This window comes from Perca fluviatilis, chromosome 16 (assembly GCF_010015445.1).
Source record: "Perca fluviatilis chromosome 16, GENO_Pfluv_1.0, whole genome shotgun sequence".
Taxonomy (NCBI): Eukaryota; Metazoa; Chordata; class Actinopteri; order Perciformes; family Percidae; genus Perca; species Perca fluviatilis.
The window spans coordinates 32909836-32937660 of NC_053127.1; the positions used below are offsets into that span (position 1 = coordinate 32909836).

At 41.5% G+C, this 27825-nt stretch overlaps 1 protein-coding gene across 3 annotated transcripts in view; it reads left to right on the plus strand.

Annotated features, from left to right (window-relative positions):
- pknox2 (pbx/knotted 1 homeobox 2) overlaps nt 1-27825 on the plus strand; it is a 116759-nt gene that overhangs the window by 22255 nt on the left and 66679 nt on the right. For all 3 annotated transcript variants that reach the window (XM_039778488.1, XM_039778487.1, XM_039778486.1), the window contains exon 2: nt 7940-8021. The gene's annotated coding sequence lies outside the window, so the exon portion shown is untranslated. The remainder of the gene's footprint in view (nt 1-7939; nt 8022-27825) is intronic.

Genomic DNA, 27825 nt, shown 5'->3' on the forward strand with positions numbered 1-27825 from the left:
GTGCTGACGCCACGTCGGCTCTGGTTACTCCTGTGGGAACTCCTGCCATTGTCATTGGGAGCCACATATAATTCCCTGGAATTAGCCCCAAATGGTTGAAGTTTGGCTGGCCAGATAAAAGCTGCAAGAACTCTATCACTTCTGGCACATTTGAGGGTTGTGCATGCGGTATTTCACCTGAGCCGGAGATTCTATAGAGCTCAACAGTGACCGCCCACTTTTTTTACACCTCTCGTTACGTGTTTTCCCCCCGTTCAATTGTTCCATTGACGTTTCAAAAATTGCTTGTATAAAGAGTTTTAAGTCTCGAACCAAGCCAACCAGCTACGAGAGGAATCGTGACCATAAAACATTTGATTTGACGCAAAAAAAAAGGCGAAGGTACAAGACTGGGTTCCGACACTATCCCAAACTTCAGTGGTAGCAGCTCACTCTAGCCGTTACGCGAGTTCAACCAATTAGAGACATCGTTGTTACGCTTAGGATTGTGGGTAGTGTAGTATTTCCCCATAAGATCGCAAATAAAACCTGTTTTTCTTAAAACAAGGTTGATTTCATACAGACTTCTATCTTCTACAGGAGCAGAAACTTTAGTTTCACATCATTGTAGCTCTACCTTGGATGGTTTAGACCAGTGTTTCTCAAATTGGGGTACGCGTACCCCTAGGAGTACTTTGGAGTATTGCAGGGGTACGTTGGATCTTTTAAAAATGTTCATTTAAAAAATATTGGTGATGCATAATTCCTAAAATATGATATACTATACAAATGAATGCATTTAGTGATACATTCTAAATATTAGAAATTCATTGAAAGCACATAAGTGTTTTATGCTAACAATATTATTGTTAGTAAATCAGACATTGATGGCGGAGCACTGTATCTTTAGCTAGGCATTTATTTTCTTGTGTTTTGTGCTGGTCTAGGGGTACTTGGATGAAAACTAATATTTCAATGGGGGTACATTATTGAAAAAAGTACCCACTGGTTTAGACATTATGTCGTGATAATCAAAATCCTTATGGAGAAAATCAATGGGATTGTTACTTCCCGGAACCACACTGTCGAGCTCTATTGTCCTACATGTAAACCTCACCTACAGCTGAGGTTGGTTCATCTTGGCCCTGTACAATAGTGTCTGATTCCTCACTGTTAAGGTGGCCAAGTGACCCGATATCCTGTTTGTCAGGAGAACAGAAATATTTCTGATTGTTGCACATCCTGCCGGTCAGTGATCTGTGGCACAGACAGCTGCCGGGCATCAGGACCTATTTAGCTTCCATTGTATGAGCTTGAAAACAATCACACTCTGTACTCACTTAATCTTTAATGCCAGGGAATGATTTCCAAGTGCGAGCTTGCTGAGTTGGTTGTCACTATGCGTGGGAGATTCCTGCGAGTTTTTGGGCGCACGAGCTACGGCCATTATCATGCAAAGTTAATTATTTGCCTCTTTTTTTTATGTCCCCCTGAATCTCAGTGCAGTAAAAAACCTGCCTGTGTTTTATTGAAACGGAATGATGGTATAATGTCACTTTTGCTATTAGCCCAGAGTCTGTGCATGCCAATTGATCCTGCTGTTGTCATAGCAACATGAACCACTAAACCTCTGCGCAGCTGTTGTTATGGGAGCCCTTGAACAGCTGGGGGGCTATAGCTGCAGAGAGATTGTGGGAAATGGCTCTTTTGGTCCTCCCTTCACACCTTGACCCCCAAACTCCTGCTAGCGAAAAAAGAGGAGGATTTGGGAATCTTAAAGATGTCCATCTGGAGTTTTTCTCTCCGCTGTACAGAGCATCCATATGATCAGAGAGAAAGTTAAGGCAGGAAGTTGTGAATATTTAATCATGTCTGTGTTCTCAAAACCTGCTTTGCCACGAATGCGAGCTGTGCAATCAAATGAGTCAAATGAGGCTAGATTCTCTCCCAGGGCTTCCCTGACGCATTGGAGCATATCCCATTATTGATATGAGCAAATGTTGTACACAGTGCAACAATAAAACAATCATTTCACAAAGAAGCACAACTTGTCCAGGGAGTAGGACTCCCTGAGTCCAATTCCTTCAGTGATAATAATGCTGTAACGTAACCCAAGAGCAGGGTCTCATCCTCCCACTGTTAATTAATGCCCATTCACTGACTGTGGCTGTGTGTATCAGGACTATCAGGGTTGTGGTCACTGTCTTTTTGTGACTTATATACCACGGAGGAAGTGCTCAGATACTTTTCTTCAGTAAAAGTAGAAATACTATAATGTCAGATATTACACTCTTACAAGTAAACGTCTTACAAACTTTAAGTGCTCATATTATGCTTTTTGGCTTTTCCCCTTTCCTTTATTGTTATTATTATTGCCTTTACCTCAGAGACAAAACGTGCGTCTCTTTGTAACACACGTTATAATGCTTGCCTAGCTGCTAGTGTGGCACGCCTTCATACTCTGCTCCTGACTGGCTAGTAGTCCTTACCTAGGTACTGTCAGGGTACGCCCTCATACTCTGCTTCTGACTGGCTAGTAGTCCTTACCTAGGTACTGTCAGGGTACGCCCTCATATTCTGCTTCTGACTGGCTAGTAGTCCTTACCTAGGTACTGTCAGGGTACGCCCTCATACTCTGCTTCTGACTGGCTAGTAGTCCTTACCTAGGTACTGTCAGGGTACGCCCTCATACTCTGCTTCTGACTGGCTAGTAGTCCTTACCTAGGTACTGTCAGGGTACGCCCTCATACTCTGCTTCTGACTGGCTAGTAGTCCTTACCTAGGTACTGTCAGGGTACGCCCTCATACTCTGCTTCTGACTGGCTAGTAGTCCTTACCTAGGTACTGTCAGGGCACGCCCTCATACTCTGCTTCTGACTGGCTAGTAGTCCTTACCTAGGTACTGTCAGGGTACCCCCTCATACTCTGCTTCTGACTGGCTAGTAGTCCTTACCTAGGTACTGTCAGGGTACGCCCTCATACTCTGCTTCTGACTGGCTAGTAGTCCTTACCTAGGTACTGTCAGGGTACGCCCTCATACTCTGCTTCTGACTGGCTAGTAGTCCTTACCTAGGTACTGTCAGGGTACGCCCTCATACTCTGCTTCTGACTGGCTAGTAGTCCTTACCTAGGTACTGTCAGGGTACGCCCTCATACTCTGCTCGGCCCCTTTTCCTAAATTGGTATTTACTGGCAGTCTGTAAGCAGTATTTAACCGTTGCAGCTACTTGTTAGGGCTGCAACTAACGCTTATTTTCATTGTAGATTCATCTGCTGACCATTTTCTCCATTCACTTATTGGTCAGAAAATAGTTTAAAATGGGCGCGCTGACAGCAGAATGTTTTAGGCGCATACTACTTAACCTAACACATACTGTCTGCTAACAAATAAAGGTTTAAATGCCAAAAGAAAGAGAGGAAGAAATTAACAATACACATCACTTTTTTCTCACAGCTCAAGGTGTCCACATGTCTCCAAAGAGACAGAATTTTCAGTTAGTGTATGGAAAACAGAGAAAAGGTGGAAATCCTCATAATTGAGATTTGGAACTGGGTGATGTTTTACATTTTTTACATAACTGCTTATTGAAATAGTTGCCGTTACATTTTCTGTTGATTGACAAATTGACTAACTGTTTAAGCTCTAGCAATTATAACTACTTTATATGCTGTTAGGTAAATTGATTGGGAGCTCTGCCTGTGGCGACCAATAGCAGAGGCCCACATTAACCTTTTTATTGTTGTTCATTGCACTCTTTTGTAGGGATAATGTGCTATGTTTTATTTTTAATGTTTTTTATGCTGCCTCCTTTGTGATAAAAAACAAACTTTAAAATTGAACTGAACTTATCGATAACAATAGTTGATGTTAATACTTGACTTGAAGCTGATTCAAATGTTTTGCATGTAAAATCTCAATCTGCAAAGTAGCTATACCTATCGGATTAATGTAGGGTAGTGCAAAAAGAACTGTTTCCTAGTGGAGAAGTATAAAGTAGCAGGAAATGGAAATAGTGCGTATGTCAAATACATTGAAATGACTGACTGTATAAGTATACCTGTATACACACGGTGCAGAGGCTGCAGTGTGAGGGATGGTGCGCAGATTCAGGAATGCTAATGTTTCCTCTGTGGCGTTTGTGAGGAACACGGTGATTAGACCTCCAGCCCCCTGGGTGGAGCCGCTCGCTGCACCGGCTCCCGCTCTGGTTTACTTTGACGTCAACAGGAAGGTCAGCCGTGTCCCAGAGGGGTCATGGAGAGACGGGGACTGGTGTGTGGGGAGGGCTCCTTGGATCCCAAACGGATCCGGAGGGATGGCCGAGGGAGGAAGGGCCCTCGGAGCTTAAAGAGGGCTTCGGGAAGGATTACTGAGAGGCTAAAATGTTTTCTTTGTGGCTGAAAGAAACCTAAGAAATGCTCTCAGCCAAATCTCCCATGGTCCGAGGGGACTGTTTGGAAGGGTAACTCAAGCTACATCCGAAAGACTTACTCCTTTTACTTGGGATTTGAGCTTGTCTGTATTATCATTAACATGGCCTATTTTGTTTCTTGGAGTTTGAGCTCCAAATCTTTTATTGTAATGAAAGAGCCTAAGTGGAAACGAATCCAGGTTTAACGGACACTATGACTGGATTTCCCTCCAAATAAATAAATAAAAAAAAAAACATGTATTTGAATCATGACAGAATTGAATGGACAATGTGGGATTGGAAAGAAACTGTGAGACATATTGCATTGGATAAATAGTTCGGTAAATGACAATTTCAACCAAAGTCTGTTTCTAAAGCATCAAATACATTTCATATGTATGCTGTAGCTCTGTGTGTTTAAATGATTGTATAAGTACATCATCAGTCACATTCCGTCTTTTAGTTTTCAGTTGAAAGCGTGACAAATGGCGTACACCAAACACTAACTCTTGAAAACAATCTTCAAAAAATGGTTCTGCAATTTTCTTTCAGATTTTGATCTGTTCCATGTTCAATGAACCACTTTATTTGCTGCATCTCATATGAAGTAAACACTACTAATTGAGTTTCTTTAAAATGCGCATGACAGTGGGATAGATTAGTAACTTTTTTATTGTTTTTTTTTTTTCACTTGCCCCGCCTTTAGGGATATTGATAAAACTAAAGCAAAAAGAGGAGAAATGTTTTGGCTCTTTTCGCCAAATGTCCACAGCTTTCATTCCAACCCCCTACCCCTCATCCTCTCTGGGCCTCTGGTACTACCTACCTACCACACACACAGTAGTCCCCACTGAGCTGTGCAGGACTGGGTAAATACCGTCCCTTCAGAGGCTCCGTGTTAGCAGATTGCTGGAGGTAGGCGGCCTGCTGTGAGGCCCGACCACACTCCCACTGTTCTGGAGGAGCTTTAAGCGAAAGATCAGGTGTCCAGCCCTGAATGCTTGATTGAACTTAAATCTTTTGCATGTGCGCCATAACTCTGTCTGCTGCGCTTTGCCTCGCGTGGCTCAGACACGGCCACCCAGTCAATTGCTCAAAGGAATGTGAGTCACAGCGGCTCTCTGAGCTCCCTGTTTTCACCCATGTCATTGAAAATTATAATCAGATGCATTCTGTTTGCGGTGAAGTGGAGATGGGGATATATAAATATGCCTTAAAAATCACCTGTTTTATATTAAATGATAGTTGAAGTACTCAACCAGGCCATAGTCCAGATTAAGTTATTGAAATGTAACATTGAAATGTGCATTGTCAAAAAAGTTTGACAATGCAATAGACATTTCATTTTGAATAATGATGGATGGATGGATGGATGGATGGATGGATGGATGGATGGATGGATAGATAGATGGATAGATGGATTCTTGACCTTTGGAACAGTCATTTCTTAAGCTTCTTCTGAGGAACGCCGTGAGAACACCGTTGTTTTTTGTCAGAAGGGGTTTATGTGGCCTTGGTCTCAGATGAATACCATGTTACCAGAACATCCCCAGTTGGAATCCAAAAGGGGGTCTTGCAGTCATCCCTTTATTTCCTGTCAGTCTTTACTGTCTATTATCAAATAAAGGCAATATCGCCAAAAGTGGTTTCGTGAATTAAATTGAATACCTGTTACAAAACTGGTTGTCTGGTTTGCCTGGGCTACTGCTTTTGCTATGTCTCTAGATCTAGGTAATCAAAACTGGAAAGTAACATTTTATCATAGTGGGTGATGGCCATAAAGTCCCAGGTTGTACACTTGACTTGACACCATTGGTATTGGAATTGGGATACAATCTAATTTGTGTGTCAATGACATACAGTAGGCTATCCTACCACTGTTAAACAATGTACCACAACTGGATTAATGTGTAGGCTTAACTAGCATACATTCAAATTATATCAATTTCTGGTTCATTATTGGCATTCGGTCTCCTCTATGCAGGGCGTTTACTGTCCCAAAGTTGAGTTTTATTAAAGGATGTGTATCAAAGCCTGATACATCTTCTTCCTCTGGGCCATAGAGCTCCATTGTGGTCCAAAAACTCTTAAAAACATGTCAATGAGCCACACTGTTCACTGGGTGATATGTTCCTTCATTACCATGAACACACACACTGTAGTTTATGTTGACTCAACTCCACACACACCGTCCAGCTGCCACAAATACTCACTAGAGCACCAAATGTGGCTTAATCTGTGGCACTATTTACTCCTGTTTGAGTAATGTTTGCTAAAAAGTACACTGCCCAGCTGTTTTAGGTAATCACAGAGCTTTTAAAAAAAGAACAAAAAAATAATATACTACTGTAAGATTTATAAGATACACTACTTTATAGGGTTGGGGGAAAAAATCAATACAACATAGTATCGCGATAATTTCCGTGGCAATACTCAGACGCCAAGTATCCATCTATTATTATACATATGTTGGTCAGTTTGTCTGCTTGACATTCCCATTTTGCAGCAATACAATTGAAGTGAGATGAACAAACGTCTCAGAGAAATGTATCTTTTTAGATAAAACAGATGTTGGGGACATCATTTGAAATTGGGGAAAATTTGATGGTGGAAAAAAGGACTATGAATTGCAATATATCGCAGAATATTGCAATATGTTTAAATTGCAACAATATCGTATTGTGATATTAGTATTGTGATGATATCATACTGTGAGGCCCCTGGCGATTCCCACCTCTACTACTAGATATGTGTGTGAGGTTTTTAAAGATTTACGTCTTCAGTAGGAACCAGTGGGCTTGGGGCTGAGTGCCAAAGACATAAAGTCATAAAGACATAATCACAAAGTATTGACACATGCACTAACACATTGTTGGTTTTGATCTTTCCTTTGGATTTGTTGACAGTAGGGAAAATATAGAATAACTAGAGCTTTATCCTTTATCAGTTGTGGCATGTGAAGCAGACTGATTTATTAACCACTGCCACTGTATCAGCAGCGATACTGATGCTTCAGAGGCTACAGTATCAGTGTTATATCAGAAGGTAATGACTTTCTATCCTGCCAGCAAAACAAGTGGAGTTGACGATATACTATAGATAGATAGATAGATAGATACTTTATTGATCCCCAAAGGGAAATTCAACGTCCCAGTAGCTTAAGGACATCACACACAACATACACATACATCATAAACAGGATGATAAAATAACAAATCCACATGAATGATATGGACAATAAAAGAAAAGATACTAAATAAAAATTCCACATGAACGTACTCAGGGATGTATAAGCATGAGACGCTTGCAGTGACAGGGCAGGGACTGACCCTGTGATTCAGTCTGCATGGTGAGGTGCTCTATGAGAGTGTGTGTCATGGTGGTATAGTGCAAATAAGTCCAATAGTGCAAGGATAAAGTCTAGAGACCAGCATTAAATATGGGCAATATTTAACATTCTTTCACTGATTTTCTGCATGTCCTTTTTTTTTAGTAATAATGATGACCTTATAAAGTTGCATAGCGTAAACCTTGTCATCTGTCAACAGGCTGCGTTTGGAGAGTTGGATACTGGGCCACAGAGCAGAGAACAACACTGAAAGCTGCTGCGTTGCTGTGGGCAAACCAACTGTAAGTTGTCAGCTACTTTCCTTTAAACTTTATGACATAACCAGGTTGCATAAGCTTGCGTTTGTTTATAAGTGTCATTCACTAAGCTGTGTGCAATTTTCAAGTATGTGTTTCATGAACAGAATGTCTTCATAGACATTCACTAACAACATATCTGATAGAGCTAATCTGTTTCTTCAGAGGCCAGCACCAGTTTGATTTCATTTAAGGGCACACAATCAAATGTAATTCATGCTATAAACACGTTGCCATGCACGGCTAACGATTACCCCGCTGCAGTTCACTTAACAGGTTGAAACCAGACGATCATTTCAATCACTCGAAGCCTTGTTTTCTCCAACCCTTAAATGAGAATTTCAAATTTCTGTGCTCAGTTCTTTCTTGAACTTCCATTTATAGCTGTGTTTGTTTGTTTTTTTAATGATTAGGGATTCACTCTCCAACAAACACACTATTTGCATCTCGGGCCAGGATGAAAATGATTGTGACCTAATGGGAATTTGGGATGTTGGTGCTATGTTCTATAATGGTGATATCATTTTATTTCTGACATTTCAAATGTAGTACTTATACTGTGCTGTCCGTAGTATGTTTTTCACAAATGTTCCATACCTGAACAAGCCCCTAAGACCAGGTGATGAGAAAAGATGAATGCAAACGCTGAACATGTCTGCTTGCTTGTGTTCTTGACAAGAAATGGTCACCAACAGCAAATGCAATTAGGCTCAAATGAAAGATGACATGCATTCCTTACCAATGGTACGTGGTGCTTCCAGAGACTAAAAGTAGAGAGATTTTTCAAGATTCAACATTTTTATTTTGCCATTTGTGCATACACCAAACAGTCCGGGCACATAGGAATTCTTGTTCAGGCTCATTGAATCAAGTAAAAAGAGTAAAAAGGGTTAAGGACAAAGAAAAGCACACCGGCTAAAATAGAAAAAAAGATTATACAAGGTAAATAAATTTAAATAAAATAATACAAAAAAATGTAGATACTATACAAAAGATAATAAATTATGAATACTGTAACTGGAGGATACAACTATGATTGTTGCACATGTAATCACTGTTCAGTGTGTTATTTTGTTTTTGCCATCAGTCTGACTGTGGCAGGGAAAAAAACCTGTTATAGAACCGTGTTTTATGTTAGTCTTTATGTGCAGTGCAAGTGGGCCAGTATACAATTGTCTGTCTTCAGTGCTGCTTTGGAGTGGATATTGGTTCTGCATTGTATCACCATGACAGAATGGGCCATTCCCGTCCAAATGCCCAAATGGTTTTTGGATCCCCGTGACGGGAACTTGAGTTCTTTTCCACAAAAACTATCAGTGAGGTAGTTTGCTGCTGAGTCACTGAGCCAGTGAGGTAATAGTCTTTTACTTTGCAGTAAATGTATCAGTGCAGGTTTGGTTAATCTGGCTTGATAAGTGGACGTTTCATGGTAAAGCTGTGTCCATACATACGAGGACAGGCAGATGAGCAAAACTATTTTCATATCATTAAGATTTGGCAGCACAAATGAGCTGTGTGTGACAGATTGACTCAGACAAGTCGGTTATTGCATGGAATTGTACCACTTTAGAAAACTAATTACGGCAATAGAAAAGTTGTCTTAGCTAAAGATAATGAAGTGTTGATGTTGCTGTAGCTGTGAGAACTACCAGTGTGTAGCGTGCTGTGATGACTTAATGCGGCAGCTGACAACATGCGCTCTAATTAGAATTGCACAAAAACAGGTCATATTTTTAGGGATCGCAACCAGTTATTAACACGGTGATATGGTGATTCGAAGTGTTAGATCAAGGAATTGTTTGCTAGAATTGTCTTGTTGTTTGTTGTTGTTGCCCATATCCACCTTGACCCGAGTCTTTCCAGAGACAATGATATTAGAAATCATAAAATTGCTGTCTTGGAGCATTTGAATATTACTGCCTGTCCCTATGGTTCAGATTGAAATGAGCCAAAGGACTTTAATGTCCTCCACTCTGCCGTGTTTGCAACTAATTGCAAATTGATTTGCAGAGCTAAAAAAAAGTAGTGGTCGTTCCTGCTGAATGAAAAATGGTTCAGATTTTTTCTTTTTATCTCAAGGCCTAATGAAAACCCCTCGCCCTATTTTTTGTTTAGAATGATTTATATACTTTATGAGTTTGAGTCACGGTTCTGGAGCAGACGTGCCTCCATGCATGCATTATAATCATTGCAGTTTTCATTTTTCCATTTTGAATTGTGTCCACAATTTTAGAACCATATACCATATCTCTAGAAATATAGCTATTGGAATACAGGATCCACATTGGATAACTCTGCACCTCACAGTTTCCTTCAAGTGCAACATGCAGTGGCTGGCGGAAAGTGCTAATTTGGAGGTCGTGGTGGTGTGTAGTGTGTCTGACTTTCATGCAGGAGACCGGAGTTTGCGTCTCATTACAGACCTGCAATTAACATTAGTGTTGATTAAGTTGAACTATGATCTTTCCCTAAGCTTGCCTAAGTAGTCTTTATTGTAGTTTATATGCCGTAACCACAATCTTTCCCTAATGTTAAGTATAGTAAGTAAGTAAAATGCATTCATAAAGTCTTTTTCACAGACATAAGTGACAAAGTGCTTTACAAAAAAAACACAATATAGAGTGAGAACATGATACACAATCAGTATTATTACACAATAATATTGAAAGTGCAGACCAGGTGCAGACGGTGCAACTACCAAAGACCAAATGTCTGTCTAAACAGGGGGGTCTTTATCTGCTGTTTAAAAGAACCCACAGAAACAGCAGACCGTAAGGGAGGAGGCAGAGCATGATACAGACTCAACAGCTTGATCACCTTAAGCCGGGTGCGAGGGACAGACAGTAAATTTAGAATATTAGACCAAAGGGAGCTAGCTGACAAATACGGGTGAAGTAGCTCAGCCTCATATGCAGGAGCCTGACCTTGCAATGCTCTGAATGTAAGAGTGATCATTTTAAAGTGAATCCTATATGGAACAGGGAGCCAGTGAAGAGACTTACTGTAACAGCAGAGGTAATGTTAGATTGTCTATTTGACCTAGTGAGTAGCCTTGCAGCAGCATTCTGGATTGACTACCATAACCATAGCTGCCATGTACAGATGTTGTTAACAGGGAGAATTTAAAATAACCTTTACATTGGATGTAAAAAAATATTGGAGTTGAACGTAATCTGAGGTTTTACAGAATAAGTTTTTACAACGTTCCTGTCTTGCAACAGGGTTGTTCCACAACAACATTTTCCCTGCTGGCTCTAGGATTCAAATTTGCTATCCTCTGTCATTTTCCAACTGTTGTAACATCAACTCTTCCATGTAAAGTGTTGTTTTTGTTAAATTCTTCTTAATCCTAATTAGTCTTTGTAGTGAAATTTCTTAAGGGGCCGTATACAGAATAAGAGCTAGGACAATGGGGGATCTGTACGTCTCTAGTCGATTGCCAGAGGAGGTCTGGTTATACTGAGCTATTTGTCTCTTCCTACATACAGGCCAGACTAATCGCACAGCCAGACTCCATGTCCTCTCAGCCCCTAAGTGTTCCCCACTCCTGCCCTCGCTCTACCCATCCAAAACCTCCAGCACGATTCCCCACAAAGGATTGTTTTACGCTTAATTTTGTTAGACTTAATGAGATTTCACTAATTAAATCTTCTCTTGGTTGGAGACCCCCCCCCTACATTACCCCCTCCTTCCACTTACAATCACTCCAGCCCATGGGGTGATTGCTTGTAGAGCTATTTTAGACAAATAAACTTTTTCATGAAGAACAGGGACAGTGGGTTGCACAAGGACAGGCCTGTGTTACTGTGTCTTTCCAATTTCGCGCCAAGATGCTCTGCTGCACTTGTGATAGCCAATAGGTTTTTAAATCTGATTTGGTGTATGAGGGCAGGAAGTAGTTGTCAAGTACATCGAGATGTCTCTGCATCGTAAAGATGAGGTGCGGATGAGTATGTCAGTATCATAGACTTTAAAAATAATGGACGTAGTAGTATTGAGGTCACCCATTGGTTTGTGGACTGCTGTTTTGAGACTTTGAGTTTGGCAATATGGCCGTCGCCATCTTGTCGTGACAATTTTTGATGAGAGGGTGGAGCTGGGGAGGATGATGCCACCAAGGCAGAATTGTTTATGGTTCCAATGGCGCTGCGCTAAACTAGCGCTAAAGAGGGAAAGTGGCCGATTTTTAAACCCTTCTGAAACGAGGCATCCAGTGGAGATTTAACGGCGGGTTGACAGACGTCTGGGTACTGGCTCCTTTTATCTGCATGTACGGCCGTACAGAAAATCTGCGAACTTTCCCTTGAATTACCAACTAACGCTAGCGGTACCTAACTAGCTTGGTTGGAAGAACCCTGAACAAGATATTTTAGGTGACCAAATGTTCCAGGTAACTTTGATGAAGTGAAAACACAGTGGGAGGGTCAAAGTTTAAGATGAAAACATGGACAACATCCTAAAACAAGTTCAGGTCTATTTTAATGTCCATAGTGCCATAGTTAGCGTTGCTAAGCCTCTGTCCTGATTGACAGGTTGGCGTTTTTCTACACCCCTAAAGCATCCCCTGATTTATCATCTTTTAAAAATAAATGGGACCATAATTTACAAAATGAACATCATGCTGCAATTGAGGCCATAAACTCAAATGAAAATGTAGAGTGAGATTATTTTGTTCCAGCTTGAGCTCAAGGAACTGTTGGAAATGCAGAGTTTCCTTCAAAACAATGGTATCCTAATCTAAACTCCTCGTACTGTATATCCCGTCCCGTCATGTACGGACTGTTAACCAGTCCGTACATTGTAGCACAGTAGCCAAAGCTCAAAAGCAAATCCAAGTGACAGGACTTCACTGACAAAACGCACACATGTTCCACATTCACGTCCCTAATAATAATCCCTGCATTAGCTGCATGGCAGTGCTAAAAGGGAAGTGCTGAAGGGTGGGACAAGCTCAGTTCAAGCAGTGAGGTCTTGGAGGTCATTGTTGACAGCAGCCGCTTGCCCTGCTATTGTGGACGACCCTCTGGGACACTCGCACTGACTATTGTGGGAGCCAGACTCCCGTTTCCCGTTTGAGCCCTGGACACCCGGTGCCAGCTCCGCTGCTCGGTTCTTCAGCCAAAAAGTCCATTATACCCCTTAACCCACTCTCCCTCCCATGCCTCTGTGGCCATTGTGGCCCAGCTACCCATTTATGCACACACACATACACCGCCCGTCCCCGTCCCCCGCCCCCATCCCCCCGTCCAGCCTCAGAAGCCCCTGTGCTGTGGCCCTCGGGTGGGCGAGTGGGCAGCGTGCCCGTTTCAAATGGGAGTGTTTCTTTGATGAAGGCCCGTGCTGATCGGGTTTCTGCCACCTGTCATTCAGCTTAAGAAGTAGGAAAGGGGGCAACAGTGGTGTTGGGTGGTGGGAGTGAGGGGGCGGGTGATCGGAGAGATGCCATGGCAATCTGGCACCAGGCCTGCAACCTGCTGTTGTTTCAGCATAGCCTCCCAGATTTCTCAAGTAGTCCTTTTAGTCCAGGCAGTGGTGAGTTCCCAGTTTGATCTAATGATAAAGTCATGGAACTTCATGCATTGATATATCATTTTCTACTTAACGTTATAGTAGACATTTCACATGAAATGCCATTTTTCTGACTAGCACATAGAACACAAAACATTAAGTGTAGTTCATTGCACTTCATGGCCTCTCAGGTCAAACCCTTTTGGTTGAGTACTGAACATTTCTTAGAAAAGTTAACACATGTACTCTAGGTGATAGCCTACATTTATAATGGTTGTCTGTTACATTGTATTGACTACAATGAATGAATGAATCATTTTATTATTGTATCATGCATACAAAAATCACTTTATTTACTTGTTCCAAGTCCAGGCTAGAAAGCCCCCAGAGCACATGCCTCTGACAAAGCTGCACACTTGTAATAGAACGATTTTAATTGCACCTTGGTCTACACACATACACATAGTGCTGACTAATCATTTACATTTTTGGATAATACCCAAATCATGGGATGTTTGTACAATGATCAAGCATGCAGAATTTCAAGTGAGTCAAACTAATAAGAGCTGACTTTGACTCTTTAGTATGAATGTTGCTGTAGCACCACCTGACATTAAATGTTGCATTGCGGCAATTCATGTCAGAAAGTCCATGTCTACAAGAATTTACACAGTGTTATAAGAAAATGCTGTTGCACATTGGATGATTTGTTTTTGCAATACATTCAAAATGATAGAAAGTCTAGGTGAGCAGGAGTGAGTGTGGTAAGTATGGGTCGATGCATGTTGGGACAAACACTCTTGGAAAACACAAAAAAAGGATTTATATAAAGTATATTTATATGTATGCCTTGCAATTAAGGAGTTAAGAGCACCTACTGAAACCCCACATATTCACATGTAGGTGCATGCTATCCACCAAAAGCTACCAGTGCCTCCTTGACACTGCCTAAATTACCACCAAATCCATTAAGAATCTTTTATTTAATAATAAAGAAAGAAAAACTTTTATCCTGATACCCTGCTTACCAAGAGACAAACAAACTGGACCAAAAACATAACCTCCTTGGCAATAATACACAATAATATAACCTGCTGTAATTCATCACAGGAATTCATCTCACAAACACAGCATGTTATTACAAATTGGATGCTCATGGAATGCTTGCAGAAAAGTGTTTAGGGCCTCATTTAGCTGTGCTCATGAAAAGAAATTCATTTGCCTTTCCTCCTGAGTTGCAGTAGCGGGATTCCTCACAGTTGTGATTTTAGCCCTGCCAGGCTTATATGTGCTCATTCTGTGAGATTTTAGTTAAATCAAGACGTCTGGAAGTTCATATTAATTGCAAGTGCTTTATAACTGTGGGAATTGAGCTGGATGTAGTTGTTGCTGATAAACATAGTGTTGACAAATGCTGTATCTGAACTTCTAGCGTTTTAGCTGATGGTCTTAACAGGTATTGAATTGTGGCTGCCATTTCAAATTTCACACGGGGCAGTAGCTGTACCCTTTGTGGGTTAATATCACACCATCTTTAGCGAAGAATTAGTCAGATTCGGAGGCCTGCAGTCAGGCCTTGTGTTTTGCGGAGAATTTGCGGAGGTAATGAAATGATTCTTGGCTCTATTTTGGCTACAGAATGACTTAAATCAAAGAAGATTGGAAGGCAAACTGGCACCCGCCGACGTACTCTCTCTGACCTCTCTGTTACATGATTTTAGGGTCACGCCTATGCTCTACATTATTAGCTTCACTGTGTGATCCCACATTTCCCTCCATCACACTTGCTACTTCTATGCTTAACCGTCACCCTCCAATCCATCCATAACCATTTCTGCCTCACCCGGGCTCTTTACCCTACCAACCCTAATTGTAATTATGTTGATTTAACTTAGACACATGCGGCTCCCTCCCCGTCATCTGAATGGATGCTTATTAGTTTGAGTATATATATATATATATTTTATTTTTATTTTTATTTAGTTATTCCCATTTCTCAGGGTCCCTGTCGGCATTTCCAATTACTCTTGTCGTGTGGCTGTAATTGCCTCCATGCTAATGGCCGCCAGACAATCGTGCCAAATGAGGTGAGGCCGAGAGGCTAGGAGCCCGACTTCATTAAGAGCTAATGGGATTTTATAAGGGGGACTGAAGACCCAGCTCATCAAAAAGAGGGAGATGGAAGGAAAACAAAACAGATGGAGGGGGAGAGCCAAATCCCCACTGTTCTAACTTAGCCTGCTCCTTTTCCTGGCACTCTGATGAAAAAAAAAAAGAACAGGTTACTCTTTCTCTGGAGGACTACTAGCTTAATATAGAGAGAGAGACAATACTCCTGAAACATAGACACACTGATAAACTGATACGTTTGCATAATTCCTCTGGCTGTTCAGTTGAGTATGAAAAGCAGCTATTTTTATGTGTCTCATGCTCTTGGAAGTGTTCTCAAGGCAACTATTTAATTTTTGGCAACGTAACAGCAACAGATATGTTTAAATTATATATTTTACAAGTGAGTGGACAGTCCAGTCCAAATCCTCCCACATATTTCACACTTTATGTAGACGGAGAGGGACTTGGAGTGGTGCAAACATGGATGAATATGAATACATGGCTTGAATACAACATGATGTTATGAGACCAAGACAAGAATACATACTGTATATCTGCATATGGGTTGAAGGCCAGACAATGGCATCAGAAGCCCACTACATCTCATAAAATAATTCAGAGCTGTTGAATCTCTTATTGTTGTTGCCTGAGGATAAATGATGATCCAAAATCAGTATACAAATACCTGTTCTTTTTGATAATGTGGTTCCAACCAAACATCAACAGAAAGAATGTGTGACAAGAGTGGCTAAGGCTGGAAGAAACGTTCTGCAAGAAAATCTTAATTTTGGGTATTTCTCTTTAGTTTTGATGTGTAACAGAACAAACCTGCATCCATTCATACACACATTTCATTGTGGGTTTGTCTTAGAAATACAATACGTACAATACGTACAAAAACAATACATGCTCAGTGCAGTCACTTTAACAAAGTTCTCCACTCAGACCACTAACGCAACCCTTCACAAATCTAATGATCCCGTACTGATCTGTCTGCCCTTGAAATGCGGGCGGCCATCCATCTTGGGGAAATCGCTCTGTTCCCCATCAGAATATAGTTACAATGTTCGCTTTGCAGTTGCAAGATCAGTGGCCCTGTACTTTAATTTGCCGCGACATCTTAAAGCTGACACGGTTTGTCTGCCGTTGGTTTCAGCCCAATGGCCTTTTTGGCTCCTGCAGATGAGGGGCCTGCCAAATTCTATTACACGCTGAATAAACCAACGTGTTCACCTATGAGAAGCAAGCATTATAGAGTCAGTGGGGTAATGGATACTGTACTGCTACCACAACGCCGACTCGGGTCCATTCCCTGGCTCTTATGTATCTGCTAGTTTGTTTATGGGAGCATAAGAGAGAGAATACGTGCGTTACAGTTTCATGTGTGCCAACTATTGGTTGTCAAGGTATACCATTACCAGTAACTATTTCTTGACTCTTTTGCACCCATAGACTGTATAATATTAATGGACCGAGCATGTGTGATGTCACCCATTGGTTTGTGGAGATCTGCTATGAGTAATCGAGTTTGCCATTACGGGCGCAGCCATCCTGGTTGCGGATGTGACGATTTTAGAAGAGAGGGAGGAGTGAGGGAGGGGCCACGTTACGTTACACACTTTCACTGGCAATCACATCATAGCCACACCCTAAAACACCCCCTGCTTTATAGCTGATTTTTATAATCAACAAGACCATAATTAAAAAAATTAACATCATTCTGTGTAGCAGAAGACTTAAAACTAGCGATTGAGACCATAAACTCATTATGAAAATGTTTACTGAGGTAATAAATCAAGTGAGAAGTGGGTCACTTTCTCATAGACTTCTACAGCAACCAACCTCCTTTTGCAACTGCACGTGTCGCCCCCTGCTGGAATTCAGATAGAATACAGGTTTAAGGCACTTTGCGAACCAGATGCTTTGTCCATTAACATTAACAGTCTATGGTTGCACCATTGGCGAAGACAACATTAAGCTGCTGGTTTTGTGTAAATCACAGGGCCTATATGTACTATTGTAGGTTCGCCTGTCCTGTGCAAACCAAAAGCCTATTTGAACATCACATACAAGTGGCAGAATTCCCCTTTAATTCATCCAGCCTTTAGTCAGTAAAAAAGTTTGGACCTCTGCATGGCTACTTCTTCACAGTCATGCCAAATGGGAGGTAATTATCTCTTTTGGGGACAACATGCAAATAGGAATCACAGAGTGTGCATCGAGGGAAATTCAGCGATATAAACAACAAGGCAGCATTATACAGCCTGTCTGGACACAGTGGAAATGAGGCCAATTACCCATAGGCTATATCTGTAGTGGGCAGTGAGCAGAGGTAAATTTAACCGAAAGATAACGCAGTCTGATGTTACGATTAGCTAAACAAAATAATGATTCCGCTGTGGCTTTTGTGAAATTGTTTACTTGGTTGGTGTGCTTTCAAAATGCCGTTGAATTACCGTCTAATGCAAACGCTAGTAAGCATTTAGTGACGTTATAAAATCAGACGACATTTGACTGTCAACACACAGCATGAGACCAACCCAGTCAAGTACAAAGTTAAAATATGGGACTATCTAAAAAGATGTGTTTTTTTTTTATATTCCTTTTCTATCAAAAAACGAAATAATTTCGATTTTTGGTATTGATTAAAAAACGAAGAGTTAATGATTACCTGCCTCTTAGCTGCTGTGATCAACACTTATAACCTATTTACTTTTTAGTAGCCTGAGGAAATTTTTCAGGATTTTAAAGTAATGCAAAAAATAAAATATATAGGTTAAAATACCACTAATAATAGAACGAATGAAGTACTATTAGTACTTATTTCAAGCCTGACTTAAACTCCCAAGCTTAAACTATGTCTCAACATGTTTTAATCAAAACTGAGGGCCACAACTCTCCATAATATAGTACTGAATTACACATACAACACTTCTTAAATATCTGCGTCCCTCCTTTAAAACCACAGTCTTAAAGCTCCATGTTCAGGTGAGCTAGAATGCCTCAATAAGTATGGGGAAGTTGAGGAAGAAGAAAGAAATAGAAGAAATGAAAGCAGCACATGAACTAGGGAGCTGAAAGCATTTTGGAGTCAGGTCTGTATTGTGCTGTGTGGAAACTCCTGTTATTTTCCACAGACTTTTCTAAGGAATCTACTAAGTACGGCAGATGTGTCTAATCATTTGGGCTGCGGGGTGTTTTTGTCCCTAAAATGCCGTCCAGGTTGCACTGATGGTGGGACGATGGTTCGTGGTTTAAGACTCGGGGCCTGGTAGGAACAGCTGTCCCACAGCTGCCATCTCCCCTGCTTTTGGGGGTTGAAAAACAGTCCCAAACCCCCCTCCTGGGTCAGAGCCCTGGTATGGCGGTCTCCCTGGCAACTGGAGCTGAGACAGTGGTGGTGTGTGGGTTTGTGTGTGTGTGTACAGTGTGTTTGTGTGTGTGTGTATGTGTGTGTGTGTGTGTGTGTGTGTGTGTGTGTGTGTGCAGCAGGGAGAACAATCTGGCCAGTGAGAAGCCGAGGACCGGGGGGTTAGTCAGGGCTACACAGTCGATCCTCACTTTATCTGTATCTCTTTCAATTCAGAGACTATTGGCATTGATTGTTTCCCTGAGGTAATGTGTCACTCCCCCCTCCCACCCCCCCAAAAAAAATAAAAATACAAAAAATAAACCAACAACAACAAACAACCAGCTTAAAATGATTAATATTCTGTCTCTCCTTCTTTTTTCTTTAACTGCTCTCTAAGCTCAACACAAGGGAATGTGAAGCTCCCTGAGCAGGGCAAGACATTGAGAGAGGGGGAGAAAGGGGGGCGGAGGGGTGAGGGAGAAGGGAGATCACTGAAAAGGGGAGAACGTGAGTTTAGGAAGAAAGACGAGAGAGCAATGGCGGGAATGAGAAAGAAGCTGGAGGGGGATGGAGAGGAGAGGGAGGGCCCTGGAGATGGAAAAGCAGGGAGAACAGGGGATGAATGGGAGAGGGAAAGTGGATATGTGGAGATACTTGGCATCGGCCCCATCAAAATAGCGGTTGTCATACTAACTCAGCCCTCCCTCCTCTCTCTCTGTCTCACACGCACACACACACACACACACACACACACACACACACACACACACACACACACACACACACACACACACACACACACACACACACACGCAAACACACACACCAAAATACATGCGCATGCACGCACACACACACACACGCACACATGCACATGCACATGCACACACACTCACGTACACGTACATGTATATGTACACGCACAGACACACACACACACACACACACACACACACACACACACAACACACACACACACACACACACACTGAGAATCTCTTTCACAGGCACACTCCAAACCTTTCAGACAGTGCCTAATCAAATGCAATACTTATAAGAAAACTGGTTTTACTAATATTAATAACCAGTGTGTTTTTTTAGATGACTTTTTAAATTAAAAAGTAAAAATGATTTCTTCCTTTTAAATGTCATGTTTTGCCATGACTTGAAAATACATTAACTTTAACGCAAATGCGACAACAGGTAGTTTCAAAAGTTCTTTTATTCTTTTTCTTTTTCTTCTAACTTTGTTAACATCCAAGCTGCCTTTGCCTACTCTTTCCAGCCAATGTATATTAATACAGTGGTTGCCCAATCCTGGCAATTATCGTCTATAGTGTATTCTCACACCTAAACTTCAAACGATAGCGCCCACCAACCTTCTGTGCAAACACACTCGATGAAACAGCCTGAGTTAGTGTGGTGTTTAGTGAGAAATACTGTACAGTCTATTACAATAAGCTCAGAAAGACAAAAGCACAGTAACAGGTGTTGGCTGTGACACATGAGCAGTTACTGTGTATTGGCTGATCGAGGTGTGAGAGGAGTGTGTGCTTGTGTATGGGAGTGGGAATGTGTGTGTGTGTGTGTGTGTGTGTGTTCGTTCATGGAGACGAGCTTGACTTGACATCAGCAGCACATAGTTTGGTGCAAATGGAATTTCAATTTACTCGCATGTTTTCTTAAAGTACAGTGAGTTATAAAACTTTTTCATATTTTACATCTAAATTGGCTCTCCGCTCATAGTTGGATGTAAATGTATGCACATATTTTAAGCAGTCACCTGAACCTTATTGCACTTAATGGTGTTTTTTAACCTCTTGTGGTATACTATTGCAGGGTAATGATGTGCTATTTTATATATTTGATACTTAATGAGCTCTATTATGAGATTGTTATTGTTGTTTTTCACAACATGAATGGCAAAATACTGTTAATCCTGCAGTGGGGCTACAGTGGGCAGCAGGAGGATCATTTGAATATGCAGTGGCTTTTCAAAATAAAAGCCTCGTGACAGGTTTAAAACAAAATAAAAAATACAATGCAACTTCTTGGCTGTATTGGCTATTTGGATAAAAGGAGCACAGGGACACAACAGCCCGACATGAGTGTAACATGCAATGTTTAAAACGTGAATAGGAAAGGTTTCTATAAATGTGGAGATAAGGCAGACATCATGAAGAAAACTTTATAATGACTTGAATATTAGTTTTTTTCTAACAAGGCAGTAGAACTTTTTTGTGTGGAAAAACATCAGACTTAAATGACATTCAAAAGTGAGACACAAACTTGGATGCCAAAATGAATGAATAAACAATGTATCCTCTAAAACCGCACTCAAAAGCCATCTGTTCAAAGCTGCTTTCAACCTGAAAACAACTTAGCTGTTCCCCATTTGTTTCTATGCTGTTTAGCTGCACCTTTTTAATATGTATCTGTCAGTTGTTACTGATTGTTTTTATACTGATCTTGTTATTGCTTTTCTTTGTTTAAGTTCCTTCTTTTTTAAGATTATTTCAGGCCTTTATTTGTATAGGACAGCTGAAGACATGATAGGGGAGGGAGAGAGACAGAGAGAGAGAGAGAGAGAGAGAGAGGGGGAATGACGTGCAGCAAAGGGCTGCAGGTTGGAGTCGAACCCACGACTGCTGCGTCAAGAAGTGAACCTCTATACTGTATATGGGCGCCCGCTCTACCAGGTGAGCTACCCAGGTGCCCTAAGTTCCCTTTAAAGCGCATAAAATAAATGTATTATTGTTATTATTATTCATTTTATTATTATTATTATCTGAGGTCCTGTTGCAATAATAGCGGGTAACCTACTATGTAAAAGTCATTGGTTAATGATTTAACATTTGTATAGAAGGAATCATTTTTTAAATGATACTCCATGTATGATTCCAGTACGATTCATCCGTTTGCATCTCAGGTGATGTCGTGATGCTCTGAAACTCCAACGCCAAATCTCCTTTTGAAAAAGGCACAGCGTTGTGCACGATGACATATCTTTACAGCAGGAGATTCCCAGGCCTGTAGCGTAGACACAGCCCCTCTTTAAATGTGATGCTTTCTTCCTCTTCATCACAAAGTGGGCCGATTTTGGCTTCCCGATGACAAGAAAACACCAAACATAGAAGTGCTGGACATAGTTTCCATAGAAACAGACCTCATGCGAAAAGGTCACTGTCAGAGGTTTTTCTCAGAAAAAAGGCAGAAGGATTATAAAGGTGGGAGTCGGACAAGAAAAAGAAAAAAAGCAGTTTTATTATCCATTTTCATACATTCCTCTTTCCCCTCAACCAATATTCTAACAATGATAAAAATGTAGGCTTTAAATAGCGCAATTACATGGCTGCGAATGGAGAGAGCCCCCTCTCTCTTTTTTATTATTATTTCTTTATTCTCTTTTGAAGTCGGGAATTGAAAAGGGAGAGTGGTGGACAGCCTGCGCGGTGCCTCAGCTTTGTGTTTCCGTGCAGATACGTCGCCTGCCTGCCCCCTCAATCACTGGCAGTTCCTTCCTCTCTCCCCTCCCTGTCAAGTCGTTTTAATTAAGTCAGTCTCACTGGCATGGCAGGCAAAGATAATTGGAGAGGGTTTTTGGATGCCATTTACTCTAAATGGCGCCTGTTTCTTCCCATTCTCTCGCCTTTTCTCCACTCCCACAGCTTCTCCCGCCTCCCCTCCCCTCCCCGCTCCTCATCTTCTGGCAAGGAGTTACCTATCTTCCCTTCCCTTTCCTTCCCTTTTTTCTCCACTTCCATCTTATATTCAAACGTGAAATATGGATTAACTTCTTCTGTGGGGCTGAGGGGACGACTTCCTGTGAATTGCAAATTTTGGCCAACACTGCAATTTATTTGAAATGGCAAATCAGGCAAAGCAATTTACTGGAAATGAGAAGGTTCTTTGAACTTCCCCCCCTTGAAAAAGTTTGTGTTTTCTCAGTGCATGGGAACCATCTGCTTAGAAAATACTAATAGAAACGTCCACCCCGGGCTTTAATGAAAAAGTACAATCCTGAAAACGAGATGGCCTTTGATTGAATCTTTATTTGTGTGAATGATGTGTCGGGGAATGCTTTGAAAATCTTCAGGCGTTTCTTCAGACAAAATGCGCAATGTCAGTGAAGCTCAGAGTTGTATTCATGTTCCCCTATTACTTCCATATGTCAGGAGTTGTTACTTACATTAAAAAAGCAAGGCAGTCCATATTTAGTGATGACCAAGTTTTATTACAATGCACTTCTACACGCTTGCTCTAAATTCACTTGTAACACATGGGGCAACATTGTAGGAATGTAGCGCACATATAGTGTGTCATGTATGTTTAGTTTGTTATAGGAACTAACCCTAACCCTGTTAGCTACTCTTCCTGGGGTCCTACATTTAAAACATTAAACATTACTGTCAACATCAATGGAAAACATAAGAAATGTATTACAGAATGAGTACAACTTACACTAATATGTGTGTCCATGTGAATTTAAGCATACGCTGATGACTCTCTTAACATAGTACCCAGAAAAAAACATACCCCAAATGCATATTCTACAAATATGATGTTCCAATGTGTTTCTTTTATTTGCTTTTTAAACATTGATCTCTGTGTTAATTTAGTCAATAACAGTGGTAAAGAATCTTTGTATCGCTCTATATACTACTGAGCATTTTAGGAAATTAGTGTTTGCCATGGGGAGTAAAAAACGGCCTGCTGTTGACTGTCTGCTGGCATGTGTACAGTGTATGGCTCTAAATTGACTATACTGATACAATGAAGTTGTTTTTTGGGATTGTAAAACTTTCCATGTTGAAAGTCGAAGAGCATCATGTACCCAACGCATGACTGAAAGGCCAAACTAAACAGTGAGAGGTGGAAGTACATGTGTCCATACTAATCCATGTTAGCAGCAGCACCAATCTTTCAATGATCCATGCTGTATGTCAACTGTGTGGGATTTGTCAGAGAGTGTGTGTGAGTGTTAAGTGTGTGTGTGTGGGGCTCCCTCTATCAATCAGGTAGGGCCGGGCCCTGCTGCTGAAAGGGGGCTACAGTGGGCCACCCATCCAGTCAGGCGCTCTGGGGAGATCCAATGTCCTTAGTGCCTTAATGCGCTCCAGATGTCCCTTCAGCCCATAGAGAGGGGGGGGGGGGCAACAGAGAGGAAAAATGTGAGGCTGTAGTCACTGACTGTAGCTCTGGTTTGTCAAAGACTCTTCTCAGGGGGGGTTGATATTGAGGCACCTGCAATATTGTGTTTTTGATAGCTAATAAGAGTTATTATTTCACCACCTTGCAAGATCCTGATCCGCTAAAATTTTTATATGTCACTCTGCGAGGGATCAGATTCTGGGCAGGAGAGTTAATCTGCAAGTTATATATACAGTATATAGTTGTAATAGGTAGTAGCCCTATTTTTCATTCATTTTGCATCTTTTGACCTCTGTTTCTAAGCAGACGCTGTTGCACATGAACAAGGCATTGATTTCAAAACAAAACAGAACATGGGCTTGCTGATAACTGTGCTATATTCACGTTTCATATTCAAACCTGACTAAATAATGTTAGCTCAACTACTATGATAGCACTGTTTTTACATTTACTGAAAGAGAGGTTCTTTCTGAATATGAGGGTAAAACGATATTCTCATGCTTTCTTGATATGCCATTCTAGTGTATTAGTGCCACTTCTACTTCCTTTTGTCCTCTAAAAACTCCTTTACCTCCAGCATGACCTGGCACTCTCCAGTCCTCTCTCCACTTTCCCCATGTCCTCCCTACAGTCTGAAAACATCTCTTTCTCTGCCTCTCATCTTCCAACCCACTTTTTCTCCCGCTTTCCCTTCATTCTGAGCTTTCTACCCAGCCACCCTTCTCCTCTCCCTCCCTCCCTCCCTCCCTCTCCTGCGCGTGTCTCTCTCTACCTCTGCTGTCCACCACTCTGTCCGTCCTCCACTGCCACGCATGCTCCATGCCTCTCCCCCAATGGCATTTCAGGGGAAATTTAATATGGTTTGTTTGGTGTTTCCAAGAATTCCATTCGGCTGCCTGCTCTCTTTGCCCCCCGACACTAAGACAAACAAAGGCCGTCCAGCCAAGAGCAGCAAACACCACTGGTGTTGGCCTCATTGTTTGGTCTTCACATTCAGTGCCGTCTTTAGGTGGAATGAAATGGTGGGGCAACAATTCCTTTGCACATATTTACTTTGAAATTTGAAATAATTAACTATTTCACATTTTCCACAAAGTGTGACACGGGTGGTGAACCGACTGAGCACATACCTGTTCTCAAGTTGCTGTTTTATATGCGTTGTCAGTTTGGTAATCCTCTCAGGAAGATGCGCTGTTCTTGACCAGGTACCATCCTCCCAATGACACACACACAGGAAGCAACCGAAAACAAGCTAGCCATTTTTTTCTGGAGAAAGGTTAAAGGTGCCGTAGGTAGGATTGTGAAGATCCAGGACTTAGCCAAAAAATTTGAACATCGACAACTTCTCAGTGCCTCCCCCCCTTTCTGCTAAAGCCCAAAATTGTCTCCTAAGCCCCTCCCCCCACAAGGGAGAATGAATGCGTGTGCATGAGCAGTGATTGACACACAGTTAGACCCTGATTGGTGCATCTGAACAGGGAGCAGTGGATTTTTGCAAATCACACTACAGGCTGTAGGTGGAGCCAGAGGAGCTGGATTTATTGTTTTAAATGACCTGTTTCATGTAGTTCTACTGGAACATAGGTTCAGTTTCAGCTAATAGGACAGAAAGTTAGTTTTATAAGTCTTACCTACTGCATCTTTAAAGGTGCCTTTATTGTCATTCACAGACAGCTGCATTTAGGCATCCTAACACCCCCTACACCTTTCGGAAAAACTGAAACTAAACTAAAACTAGCAAACACACTAAAATCATCGGTAATTATTTTTGACCAACAGAATTATCTTTACAGCAGGTTTTTATGAAACACAAACTTAATAGCTTCTAGTGGTATGCATATGATGCTGGAGAGTTTTGCTGCTAGTAACATAGCCATTCCTCTATTAAACTAAGTTGCCAGATGTCTTCTCTTCTCTCCATGCTTTGCATGCTCAAAGAGTCTGACCTGTCATTGGCCTGGCTGGGCTCCCCGGTGCAGACTTGTCGTACATGCCAGTTTGCTCAGTCATCCTCTGGTTCTGTCTGGCCTGCAGCAGCTCTTTGCCCGCCTGCCTTGTTCCTCCAAGACAAACTCACCACCCTCCCCAACCAGATCTCTGCTGACACTCAAGTGGCTAACTCTGCAGACACACACACACACACACACACACACACACACACACACACACACACACACACACACACACACACACACACACACACACACACACACACACACACACACACACACACACACACACACACACACACACACACACAGAGAGGCACCTGCTAATCCCCTTCTCATTAATCCCCCACCACTCTCCTCAAATATTCCCTTCTGCTGATCTCATTGTGAGGGTGTGTGTGTGTGTGTGTGTGTGTGTGTGTGTGTGTGTGTGTGTGTGTGTTGGTGGTGCCTTCTGCGGATGCCTGGGTCCATTTAAAGGGATATTTCACTTTAGGTTTGGTAGAACATTTCCAATTTCCAGCATATTCGCACTTACACAGGAGTTCAGGAGTATGCAACCTGAAACATTAGCAGGCAGCCCAGGGGGATGTGCTGCCTCTAACACTGCTCTCAAAGGACTTTAGATAATTGCAAAGATGTTCAAATACCTGATTAAAAGAGAGGTCCAAGACAAATAGAAAATATTATTTCCTAGGGTGTTTTCACTTTCCTTTGTTTGTAACTGTGTACACCTTTCTTAAAACCAAAAAAGAAATGACATAATTTCTGTACTTGGGAATTGCAGCCAGTTTTGGTGGATGAAAATATGTCAACTCCCACAGAAGTATGTGCATTTAAAATGTTCAGTCAATTTTCAGTTGAACCTCGTACTTCTACTGTATATAGTTAGTATGTTGCAGCATCTCTTAAGTAAATAACCAATTCAACTTGTGTAGTGTGCTCGTTTCATATCTTCAACCTGAATTCACAATTGTACAGTACGCTCACGTTATGTACTGTAGAATGTGAAAACCTAAATGTGGCATTCTCTCTAATATTATCTGTCTTTCCCTGAGACATGTACACCTGAACTGTTTGTCATGGTGTGCATTAGCTTTTTTCCCATGGTAACATCCATCCTATTTTTTTAGCAAGCCTACTGTATGTTTTAGATATGAACACCATCTCAATTCTAAAGAGATTTTCTAGGCTACTGGATTGGATTACTTACATGCTATTGTTAGCATGCTACTAAGCAAAGATGCTAAGCCTTACATGCTATATGCTAGCATCTTAACGAGTTTGCGGTAGACACATCAACCTTACTTAGCTCAAAGCCTAGCAGAGCTTAATTTGTCGAAGTAAAGCAGTCTGACTAATTTGCAACAGAGACTTGTGACTTACGTTAGGGAAATGTGACAGTCTTGCTTAGACATTAGACCTAGGCCCTGACCCCAACGGCTCCAGTGGAGCTGCTCAGTGGCCAGCAGATCAGACTGTGGTTGTCCTGGGCAGCTTCCAGGTATGAATGTGGAACTGTGTGAATGTGATCAGGGCGTTACTGCAAAGGCTTCCTCTCATTGAAGGTAAAAACATGTTTTAAAAAAAGACAGAAATTACTTTTAGCACAATGGTGTCTATAGTTTCTAAATATAATGTTAATATTTAACCAAGACCACAATCTTTCCCTAACTTTAACCAAAGTGCTTGTGTTGCCAAAACCTCCCTTGGGATT